We start from the raw sequence: 12,594 nt of genomic DNA, 5'->3' as shown, positions 1-12,594 counted from the left end.
ATCTCTGTGTAACAAAAACATCTCTATGTTATCAACACTGTTTCCAGCACAAATCCCAAACACAGCCCCAGACTGGCTGCTGGGAAGACAATTAACTCTGTCTCAGCTGAAACCAGGACAGCTCATGATCCAGCCTCTGGTCCACAGCAGCAGCCAGACCGACCCTGACCGACTGGAGATTTTCCAGCAGTGGCCAGAAGGGTGGTCGGGGCCTGGAACACGTTATGTCAAAGGAGAGGCTGAGAGAGCTGCCCTGTTTTGAGAAATCCCTCAGAGCCAAACGCTGGAGTCAGGGCCCGGGGGAGATGGTGGGATCTCAGCCAGTGGAGATATTCCAAATTTGTTGAGACAAGGCCCTGAGCACCTGATCTATCAGGAGCTGTCTGAGGAGGGGTTTGGACTAGAGCCCAATGAAATGATTGTCCTTTTTCAAATAGTCTTTCTGTGTGCCAGCCTTTCTGCAACACTGACAGCTCCCACCCAGCTGAAATCAATCTGGGAGATGACGGTTCCCCTTTTGTACCCAGAAGAACCATAGTGTGAGGATATCCCCCAAGGCTCACACGTGCAGCCAGCACAGCGTGAGGCACTCATCCCCAGGGAAGCATTCCTGGGCTGCTGCTCAGTACCTGCTGTGGGCTGAGGACCATCACAGCCCATCGCCAAGGGCAGCCTGTCCAGGATCTCCTGGGACTGTGCAGGCAGGCCATGGTGACCAGCTCCAGCAGAGACAGCCACGGCAGGTCCCTGCATGGGCTCAGAGCAGGGCACATGGAGACACCCAACAGCCAGCGCAGAGGCACTGTGGCAATGCCTATAGGCTGACAGCGGGCTGAAGAGCGTGGGGCAAGAAGAGGAGACCTCCTCAGCTGGGCTGGCCAAGCTCTGCTGCCCAACATGGCCCTCTGGCCCTGCAGTGCAGGCACTAGATAGAGCAGGGTGCATTCATGGGGTGGGGAAACGTCTCCAGCAGCACAGTCCCCGTTGCAGCCCTCCATGCCTCCACCCACAGCAGCCCTCCATTTGGCACCCCCCCACCAGTACCTGCCCCTGCACAACCTCGGTCGTGTCCCATGCAGGTGTCAGCAGTCAGCCGTGCGGTGGGATCTGCAGGGTGTGGGACAGAAGAGAGACGGCACCGGGCTGGCCGTGCCCCAGGACGGGCACTGAGCCCAGCAGGAGGACAGAGCTGGCCCCACAACAAAGGTCCCTCCCCAGGGCTGGGTGTATGGCCAGAGAGGGAAATGGATGATGCGTGGGGTGGTTTCTCCCAATTGCCCTGGGGCAGCTTCCCCAGCGTGTCCAGGGAACATGGCACAGAGCAGCTCCTCTCTCCTGCACCTGTGATGACTTGCTTCCTTCTTGAGGAGATCAGGCTCTGCTCCACAGGCCCACTGGAGCAGGTCCTCCCCCTGGAGGGTCACACAGCTCCGATAACGTCAGGCTGTTCCTGTCCTGGGCACTTTCCAGTCCAGCCCATCCCCTCCCCGGCTCTCCCCCACCTTCCCTGCCCTCTCCCCAGCACAGCCCAGCAGAGCAGCCCAGTCTGGGCTGGCAGTCTGGGCTGCTGCAGAGCTCTGGGCACTCAGCCCACAGCCCCAGCCCCTCGGAAGGGCACAGCAGCTGCTGGGAGGCAGAGGGGGGGCTCAGCCTCCCCATCGGCCCCAGGCCTGCAGCTGGCCCCAAGTGCCAGCGCAGGCCACTCCCTCTCGGCCTCTCCTGCATTGACGCTGCAGGGGATCCCCAGCCCTGACCGCCTTTGCCCCATTCTGCCTCCCCGCCAGCCCTGCTCCCCAGGACACCAGCAGAGTCCTGGCCCTGCTGCTCCTCAGGCACCTCCTGCATCTCTCCACTCTCCTGCCCTGTGCCTGCTGCATCTTCACGGACTCCCACAGCACTGCAGAGTCTTTCTTTGCGGGTACCTGGAGCGAGTGCTCTGCCCTGGGGGCACTTCATCTCAGGGTCTTTCACCTTCTGAGTCTCCATTCACTTCCCACCCCAGAGTACCTGCAGTGTCCCCATCCTCTCCTGACCACACCAGATTCCTTTCCACATGGACTGACCTCTGCCATCACCCCTGTCATACCTGTGACAGCCTGAGGAAGGTGACTGGGAGCTCGTGCACCATTTCCAATGCCCCTGGACACCAAGACGAGAGCCTTCAACTAAGTGCTTGGTGTCTAACAGTGCTACCATGAGATTATTTCCCCAAAGAGAAGGAGAAAACAAGGCAGAAGAGACTTGGAAAGTCCAATTCCTCTGGCTTGTTCTTAGCCACAACTATATCAAGGAGAGCCCAGGCTGCAGGCACCTCCCTCAGGAGATCCCCTTTTATTGCAGAGAGGCTATTAGGAAGGCAAAAGGTGACACATGGGGACTTCAAGGATCAGACACAACAGGACAGCACCTCAAGAGAAGTGCTATGATCCCAAGCAATTACCTGAAAGTATGACTATCAGAGAAAAAAAAAAAACAACAAAAAAACCCCAAAAACCTGAGGAGATGCATAAAATATACCCTGGGCACTCTGCAGAGAAGGGGAGACAAATTACTGTTGGTGGTGCAAGGTCCATTGGATTAGTGTCCTCAGGGCCTCCTTGAGCTCCTTGTTCCTCATGCTGTAGATGAGGGGGTTGGCTGCTGGAGGCACCACTGAGTACAGAACTGCCACCACCAGGTCCAGGGATGGGGACGAGGTGGAGGGGGGCTTCAGGTGAGCAAATAGGCCAGTGGTGACAAACAGGGAGACCACAGCCAGGTGAGGGAGGCACGTGGAAAAGGCTTTGTGCCGTCCCTGCTCAGAGGGGATCCTCAGCACGGCCCTGAAGATCTGCACATAGGACAGCACAATGAAAACAAAACACCCAAATGATAAAAAAGAACTTAATATAAGAAGCCCAGCCTCCCTGAGGTAGTCTGAGCCTGAGCAAGAGAGCTTGAGGATCTGAGGGATTTCACAGAAGAACTGGTCCAGGGCATGGCCCTGGCAGAGTGGTATAGAAAATGTATTGGCCGTGTGCAGCACAGCATTGAGAAACCCACTGCCCCAGGCAGCTGCTGCCATGTGGACACAAGCTCTGCTGCCCAGGAGGGTCCCGTAGTGCAGGGGTTGGCAGATGGCAACGTAGCGGTCATAGGCCATGACAGTGAGAAGGGCGCACTCAGCTCCAAGCAGGAAGACAATCAGAAAGACCTGAGCAGCACATCCTGTGTAGGAGATGGTCCTTACGTCCAATAGGGAATTGGCCATGGCTTTGGGCACTGTGGTGGAGATGGAGCCCAGGTCGAGGAGGGAGAGGTTGAGGAGGAAGAAGTACATGGGGGTGTGGAGGTGGTGGTCGCAGGCTATGGCAGTGATGATGAGGCCATTGGCCAGGAGAGCAGCCAGGTAGATGCCCAGGAAGAGCCAGAAGTGCAAGAGCTGCAGCTCCCGTGTGTCTGCGAATGCCAGGAGGAGGAACTCAGTGATGGAGCTCCTGTTGGACATTTGCTGGCTCTTGGCAAGGGGTCTGGTTGAAAAAATGAAAGGACAGGGAACAATTAGGACATCTTCCTCTGAGCAAAGCCACTCCATTTCTCATATAAACACCCCCCAATTGAAATGCATTTCCTTTCTCTGGTTTCTGCTGGCTGAGTGTGTGGTGAGGAGCTGAGGAGTCAGCTGTGCTCAGCTGCAGTGGGTACATGGAGCTGGTTTGTGACAGCTCCAATGTTCACAACCGATGTCAGATGTAATCCACCTTTAATGGAAAAATTAAAGCTCTGCACTCATGACTCAGAAGAGCGCAGGCTGCCAAAGACAGGCTTAGCCTTTCCTTAGAAGAATTTTGTCTGTGGTTTTTATTTTCCACCATCACATCTGGGGAGCACTCTTTTGAGGGCTAGAAATACTCATTTTAGGACGGAAAATGGGAAGAGGACAGCAGTGGGAATGTGATAGGACAGGCAAAAAGGCTCAGATCTTTGTAGCTTAGTGCAGAGTCAGGAGAGATGCAGTGTCCATTAGACTGTCACCCAGCTGCCCTGCACTTTTATTTGTGATGCCTTGAAGATGACATCACACACAAATGACACTTTAAAAAAACCCCAGAACTAGACTGTGATGAGAGATGGGGAGTCCTGGTTGAAAGGGCAGATCTGCAAATGGTTCTCTTTCCCATCCCAGAGGTGGACTTGTAATTGAGAGAGGACACAGCCCCTGTCAGAGGGAAGCAAAGGCCTCTGAGAGGAGAGAACTGACCTCCAAGGGAAAGCTCAGCACTCCCTGGGATCCTACAGCACAGCCTGCTCTTCTGGGGCAGCTCCCAAGCCCAGCAGCACAGGCAAAGCAGACAGTCAGATGTCCTGAAGATGGGATGTCCTAAAGGCAGAGTCAGCTCATTGCTCAGCAGACAACGCCCAGCAGACATCTAGAGTGAGGGACCACAAGAGAGCAGCCTGAAGGCAGCCTAGCCCAGGGCTTGGCTGCAGTTTCCTCCCACTCCCTGCCCATGTCTCTGCTGCCTGGAGCTGTCCCTGCCAGGAGCTGGTGCTCTGCCCACACCTCTCCTCCCTGTCCCTGCTCACAGAGCCCATCCCACCCTCTGTGTGCTCAGCTCTGCCCTGCAGACACCTCCTGGCAGCAGGGCACTGCCCAAGGGGATCCCAATGCTCCTTGAGAAGTGCCATGGCAAATGTCCCAGGGGCGATCTGAAGCTGTGAGTAGCCTGGAAACACGCAGCACCCTCTCAAGATCAGAAGGACCCTGCCCTGCCCTTCCAGGGGGTCGCTCCTTCCACCCACAGCTTCTCCCTGCAGTGCCCTGGGCAGCTCCCCGGGCAGGCTGAGGGCTGACCCTGGCAGAAGGCAGGGTCCCTGCCCCGGCACACAGCCCCTGGGCTGCAGGGACCCTGCTCTGAAGGACACAATTGGGCACCCCTGCCTGCACACCTGCATTCCCAGCCACTCAAACTTGCCTCTGCACAGGGAGTCCACCTGGCACATCCCAGGAGCTGTGGGCTCTGCCAGCTTGAGGAGATGCCTCCAGGAACCGCATCGGCATTGCCCTGCACCCAGAGACTTACCGTGTCAAGGGCTCCGAAGATTTCTCCTTCCCTGAGCTCTCAGCAAGCCTCCCATTTCCAACTGCCTTTAAGCTCTCTCTGCCTCGCTCTTTTCCCCTTGGTGCCTGCAGGCAGAGCCCTCAGCCCTGCTGTGCTCTGCAGAGGAGCTGCTCCTGGCCAGAGATGTCTCTCTGCAGCACAGCCCACTTGCCATGAGCTCCCTCCATCCCAGGAGACCAGCAGCAGAGGACCAGCCCAAGGCGGCATGTTAATGACCCCTCTGGTGGGTTTGGGGATGAGTCCATGAAGCTCAGGCCCTGAGAGGAAGCTGATGAAACCTCTCCAGAAGTCACAGTCCGATGCAAACTCCACAGTTTCTTGGAGCATTAATGGGTCCCCCTGAGGGCCATCCCTGACAAAGCAACTCTGGGGCTGGTTAGAGCAGGCAAGTGGAGGCAGTGATGACAGGTAGGCAAAGGCAATGGCAAGGTGGCTCTGGTGCTGAGTAATCCTGGGTGTGTTTGATCAAGCCAAAGGGCCAAGCTGTGACCCCCAGCCCCTGGGAGGGGAGACCCTGTCCCTCACACATGGCTCAGGGCTCTTCCTGGGCCAGTGTGATGTGGGGATGTGCAATGCCTAGAGCAGGACTACCACACACTCTTTCTCAGGCTCACAGGTTGTGACAAGGGGGCGATGAAATCCTGGTGCTCTAATGAGAAGATGTCTCCTCACAGGCATCACCTGCAGGGAGAACAGCCACAGCCCAGCAGACCAAGACCTTGGCTGTGTTGGGGGCTTTCAGCCTTGCCACTGCCCCCAGATGTCTCCACCACAGGATGTCCTACGGTGTCCCACACCTGCACCTCTTTCCCTGCAGGCTCTGGACACCCAGCCTGCTTACCAACTTGGGTCTCACCTGAGCGTCTTCCTACCCTTACTGATATCTCTCCATCCTCACAGACTGTTCATTGAAAGGCAAAGCTCTGGCTGATCCAGACTCTTGCTGGGTGGCCTCTTGTACCACAGAACTGCACTTGCAGGGACATTTCTTTCTCCTTGTGTCCCATCTCAACCTCCCAACATGCACTTGGTGGCATCTTGTCTTTCTCATGATATTACCACTTTTCAGAAAAGCTCCACCATCTCTGAAACCACCTTTCAAGCAGTCTCAGGCTACTCCTAGACCGCCCTGAGCCTCTCCACCACTGGGCAAAGGGGCCAAAGAAGCCCAGGTCTCTCAGCCCCTCCACACAGCCCACCTGCTTAAGGCCCCAAACTCCACCTGGCCACATCTCCTCTGGCCACTCTCCAGCTCATCCCAGCTCCAGCAAAAGAGGGAGTTGATAACTGGGACAAAGCCATGTGTGGGGGTCCCTACCAGTGCGGTGTCAAGGGCCAGAAGAACTGCCCTGCTCTGGGGGACCATGCTCATCCTAACGCAGCCCCGTATGCAAGTGGCCTTCTTCACAGTGAGCAGAAACCCCTGGCTCGGATGGTGTCCCTTGCAGTTGCCAGGCCCTTCTCCTCCTCAGAGTCCCTCCTCAGCACAGCAGGTCCCAGCTGGCCCTCATGTACACGTTGGTTCTTCTCCCTGAGGCCAGACTGGCCAATTCTCCTTGTCAACGTCACGAGGTTTCTTTTGGCCAAATCCCCGAGTTTCTCCAGGTCCCTCTGGACTGCAGCCCCATTTGGTCAGCGGTTACTGTTTGTGTGCGGGTGGCTCACCCTGATGGTGGTGTAGTCTCACAAGAGAACAGCATGAGGAGCTGCAGATCTCTACAGACCCAGGTAGGAATTGCCATGAAGAGAGTCTGCAAAATACCAAAGGAGGGTACAAAGCAAGCTAAACCAGGGTCAGCAGAGAAAGGAGAAATGAGGGTGGGGCTGTTTGACGCATGGTGATATTAGACGAAAATGTATAGCTGTGTAGACACACAGACAGCATGGATCCCTCCTGGAGCTGGTCTTAGACCTTCCATCTAACCAGGCGCTGGCCCCAGGATCACCTCAGCTCCCCAGTTCCCCCACTCACAGACAGACACTCACGTACAAATGACTCTCTCCAGCCCAACAGCACAGCACCATTGAGGCTGGAAGGCAGCCACCTTCCACCTTCTCTGTGCCTCTTCTTCATGATTGGTTTTTCGTCAGGAGCTTTCTCATCCATGCCTTCCTCTGGCCACCTTTTCTTGACTTTCTGCATTAGGCGCATCAAACAGGTCTCTGCAACTCTCTTCTCTGCTGGCCCATATCCCATGGGATTCTTCCAAGCATGGCGGCCAGGAGGTCAGCTTCTGCTCTCTTCAAGTCCTGCTCTTGGCCTTCTTCCCTTCTCTCAGGATCCTACACTCTGCTTTCTCGCCCCTGACTGTTACATCTCTGACCAGCTCTTCCTTCTTTGTAAGCATGAAGTCCTGCAGTGCATTCATCTCTTCTTTTCTCCACTCTGCTCCCACCAGCAAGTAGGTTTGGGGGCAGCAAGGGAACTTGCTAAAACTCCATTGTGAACTGGAGTCAAATGGACAGTGACCTGTGGATAAGTTCACAGTGGAGGTACATCAGCTGAGGTGATGGTTGCCTTTGGAAAAGCCCCTGCCAGAACATGTACACACCAGTGACCGCACACCCAATAATCCAAAGCCCCTTTGATCTTTAATGGCTTGAGTGATATCAGCCCTGTTCTGCAGTTGGAATAGATGGTCCCTTCCAGCTTGAACTATTGTGTTCTATTCTGTTCTGTTCTGTTCTGTTCTGTTCTATTCAGATGTTTCTTCCCTGTTTCAAATCCTTCACTTTTTCATAATCTTCTGAGATTCTTTCTGTTATACGCACTCTGTATGCACCCTCTCACTAGACAGAACAGGAATGACAATAAAAATTCTCCACCAGTTCTACCTGCCAAGGAACTAACTGTGATTATAACACTGAATTTACCCCACTCTGTTCTATCACTGGAGTACCAAATCTTACCTGGGACAGATGGCATCACTTCCCTCCACATCACTTAAAGCTCTGCTCATCTGTTGTTTAAGTCTAAACTGGTGTTGGGGGGGGGTTGTTTGTTTGTTTGTTTCTTTTTCCTTCATAAAAGGAGATTTTGACCAGCTTTCTGAATATCTACTTCTGTTAGAATCATCATAGAATCATCATAGAATGGCTTGGGTTGGAAGGGACCTCAAAGGTCATCTAGTTCCAGCCCCTCTGCCATGGCCAGGGATACCCTCCACTAGACCAGGCTACACAAAGCTCCATCCAACCTGGCCTTCAAACCATCCAGGGATGGGGCATCCACAGCTTCTCTGGGCAACCTGTTCCAGTGCCTCACCACCCTCACAATGAAGAATTTCTTCCAAACATCTAGTGTGAATCTACCCTCTTTTAGCTTAAACCCAATTCCCCTTTGTCCTATCACGACACTCCCTGAGAAACAGTCCCTCTCCAGCTTTCCTGTAGGCCCCATTCAGGTACTGGAAGACCTAGAAAGAATTAGGTCTCCCCAGAACCTTCTCTTCTCCATGCTAAACAACCCCAACTCTCTCAGTGTGTCTTCACAGGAGACATGCTCCAGCCCTCTGATCATCTTCCTGGCCTCCTCTGGACTCACTCCAACAGCTCCATGTCTTTCTTGTACTGGGGTCCCCAGAGCTGGACGCAGTACTGCAGGTGGGGTCTCATGAGAGCAGAGAAGAGTGACAGAGCCCCCTCCCTCGACCTGCTGGTCACGCTGCTTTTGATGCAGCCCAGGACATGGTTGGCTTTGTGGGCTGCAGGCGCTCATTGCCGGCTCATGTTGAGATTTTCATCAATCAACACCCCCAAGTCCTTCTCCTCAGGGCTGCTCTCAATCCATTCTGCACCCAGCCTGTAGCTGTGCTTGGGATTGCCCCAACCCATGTGCAGGACCTTGCACTTGGCCTTGTTGAGCTTCATGAGGTTCGCACGGTCCCACCTCTCCAGCCTGTCGAGGTCCCTCTGGATGGCATCCCTTCCCTCCACCGTGTCGACCACACCACACAGCTTGGTGTCATCGGCAAACTTGCTGAGGGCGCACTCGATCCAGCTGTCCATGTCGTCGACAAAGATGTTAAACAGTTCCGGTCCAAATACCAACCGCTGAGGAACACCACTCGTCACTGGTCTCCACTCGGACATTGAGCTGTTGACCACAAGTCTTTGAGTGTGACCATCCAGCCAATTCCTTATCCACTGAGTGGTCCCTCCATCGAATCCATGTCTCTCCAATTTAGAGACAAGGATGTCATGTGGGACAGTGTCAAATGCCTTGCACAAGTCCAGGTAGGTGACGTCAGTCACTCTTCCCTTATCCACCAACGCTGTAACCCCATGGTAGAAGGCCACCAAATTTGTCAGGCAGGATTTGCCCTTAGTGAAGCCATGGTGGCTGTCACCAATCACCTCCTGGTTTTCCCTGTGCCTGAGCACAGTTCCCAGGAGGATCCGCTCCATGATCTTGCCAGGCACAGAGGTGAGAAGTCCTCCCAGTGACACTCCAGTGCTGCCAGTGAGGATCAGAGTGCTGCCCCGGTTCTCCCAGTGCTGCCCCAGTACTCCCAGAGCAGCTCCCTGGCTCCCTGCAGTGCTCCCGGTTCCACACCAGTGCTCCCGGTGCCGATTACTGGCTCCTCCAAGTTCTCCCAGTATCTCCCCAGTACTCTCAGTACAGCTCCCAGTGCCACCCCAGAGCTCCCAGTGCAGCCACAGTGCTCCCAGTGTTTCCCCAGTGCTCCCAGTGTGGCTCCCCGGTCCTACCAGTTCTCCTAGATCTGCCCCAGTGCTCCCAGTGTGGTTTCCTGGCTCATTCCAGTGCTCCCAGTTCTGCCCCGGTGCTGCCAGTGTGGATCACAGTGCCGCCCCAGTGCTCCCAGTGCCACCCAAGTGCTGTCGGTGCTGCTCCCTAGCTCACTGCAGGGCTCCCACTGCCACTCCAGTGCTCCCAGTGTGGATTCCTGGCTCCTCACAGTGAACCTGGTGGGGCTCTTTGCCCCCCTCCTCCCCTCCCTCCAGTTCTCCCAGAGCCACCCCAGTGCTCCCAGTCCAATTCCCAGGCTCCCTGCAGTGCTCCTAGTTGCACTCCAGTTGTCCCCATGCCATTCACTGGCTTCCCCCAGTGCTCCCAGTACCGCCCCAGTACTTCCAGAGCAATTCCCTCGGTCCCCCTAGTCCTCCCAGTTCTGCCCCAGTGCTCCCAGTTCAGTTCCCTGGCTCAGCCCAGTGCTCCCAGTGCCACTCCAGTGCAGCCAGTGCCACTCCTTGGTTCTCCCAGTGCTTCTTCAGTTCTCCCAGTGGCGGTCCTTGGCTCCCCTCCCAGTTCTGCCACTGCCACCTCAGTGCACCCAGGGTGGCTCCCTGTCTCCCCCACTCGTCCCAATGCCACCCCAGTTCTCCCACTATGGCTCCCTGGCTCCTCCCAGTGCCCCCAGAGCCGCTCCCAGGCTCCCTGCGATGCTTCTAGTCTCCATTTCTACTCCATTTCTAGTCTACATTTCTAGGCTCCATTTCTACTAGAGCTGCTCACAGGCTCCCTCCAGTGCTCCCAGTGCCACACCAGTGCTCCCAGTTGTGGTGGGTTGACCCTGGCTGGACGTCAGGTGCCCACCAAAGCCGCTCTGTCACTGCCCTCTTCAGCTGGACAGGGGAGAGAAAATATAACGAAAGGCTCGGGGGTGTCGAGATAAGGACAAGGAGAGATCATTCACTAATTACTGTCACTGGCATCTTCTCACAGAAGACATCCCTGTAGCCTCCCCTCCTCCTGCTACCAAAACCTTGCCACACAAACCAAATACATCTGCTGGCCCTCGTTTTGCTGGTTTTGTAATCTCATTTGGTGTTTTGGAGGTGGTGTTCATGGCAATTCCTACCCGGGTCTGTAGAGCCCTGCAACTCCTCATGCTGTTCTCTTGTGAGACTCCACCACCATCAGGGTGAGCCACCCGCACACAAACATTAACCACTGACCAAATGGGGCTGCAGTCCAGAGGGACCTGAGATACTTTGAGATGCTAGTCAACACAAACCTCTTGAGGGTTACAAGGAGAAGTGGCCAGTCCTGCATTAGAAGGAAGAGTAACCTCGGTCATCAGGGCAGGCTTGCACCTGACCGGCTCAGCAGTGACCCTGAGGAGAAGGGTCTGGGAATTATGTGGGACACCATACAAGCCATTGGTGCATGTTCACTATGAACAAGGCCACCTGCATACAGGTCTGCATTAGGATGACCATGGCCACCCAGACCATCCTGAGACTGGTTGAAGTGTGGTTTCAGAGATGGTGGAGTTTTTCTCAACATTGGAAAGCAACACAAGAAAGAAATAATGGCACAAAGGGAAGCTTTGGAAGTTGAGACTGGGCATGAGGATTTCATGTCACGTTGACTTACACGAAACATCACTCCAAGTGCAATGCTGTGCTACAACAGGCCACCCAGAAACAGTCTGGATTAGCCAAAGCTTTGTATTTCAACACACAGCCCCTGAGGATGGAGAGATATCAGTAAGAGTAGGAAGATGCTCAAGTGAGAGCAAGGTTGGCAAGCACAGTGGATGTCCAGAGCCTTCAAGGAAGCAGGTGCAGGCATAGGACACCATAGCCCCTCCTGTGGTGGAGATGGTCAAGGGAGCTGACAAATTCAAAAGCCCCCAACAGAGCTGAGGTCTTGCTCCCATTGGCTGTGGCTGTTGTCTGGGTCAGCAAGGCCTACCAGGAGACACCTAATCCTGACAGCACGAGGGCCTCATGGCCTCCTTGTCTCCACTCAAAGGCCTGGGAGGTGTCGTACCATTGTCCTGCACTTGGCATTGCACGTCCCCACAACACCCTGCCCCAGGAAGAGCCCTGAGCCCTGTGTGTGGGACAGGACCTCCCCTCGCAGGGGCTGGGGGCCAGGGCTTGGCCCTTTGACTTGATGAAACACACCCAGGATTACTCAGCATCAGAGCCACCTTGCCATTGCCTTTGCCTACCTGTCATCACTGCCTCCACTTGCCTGCTCTAACCAGCCCCAGAGTTCCTTTTCAGTGATGGCCCTCAGGGGGACCCATTAATGCTCCAAGAAACTGTGGAGTTTGCATCGGACTGTGACTTCTGGAGAGGTTTCATCAGCTTCCTCTCAGGGTCTGAGCTTCATGGACTCATCCCCAAAGCCACCAGAGGGGTCATTAACATGCCGCCTTGGGCTGGGCCTCTGCTGCTGCTCTCCTGGGATGGAGGGAGCTCATGGCAAGTGGGCTGTGCTGCAGAGAGACATCTCTGGCCAGGAGCAGCTCCTCTGCCAAGCGCAGCAGGGCTGAGGGCTCTGACTGCAGGCACCGAGGGGAAAACAGCGAGGCAGAGAGAGCTTCAAGGCAGTTGGAAATGGGAGGCTTGCTGAGAGCTCAGGGAAGGAGAAATCTTCAGAGCCCTCTACACGGTAAGTCTCTGGGTGCAGGGCAATGCCGATGCGGTTCCTGGAGGCATCTCCTCAAGCTGGCAGAGCCCACAGCTCACAGTTTGAGTGGCTGTGAATGCAGGTGTGCAGGCAGGGGTGCCCAGT

Source organism: Grus americana, chromosome 27, assembly GCF_028858705.1.
Source record: "Grus americana isolate bGruAme1 chromosome 27, bGruAme1.mat, whole genome shotgun sequence".
Lineage (NCBI taxonomy): Eukaryota > Metazoa > Chordata > Aves > Gruiformes > Gruidae > Grus > Grus americana.
This window is presented reverse-complemented; position numbering follows the sequence as displayed.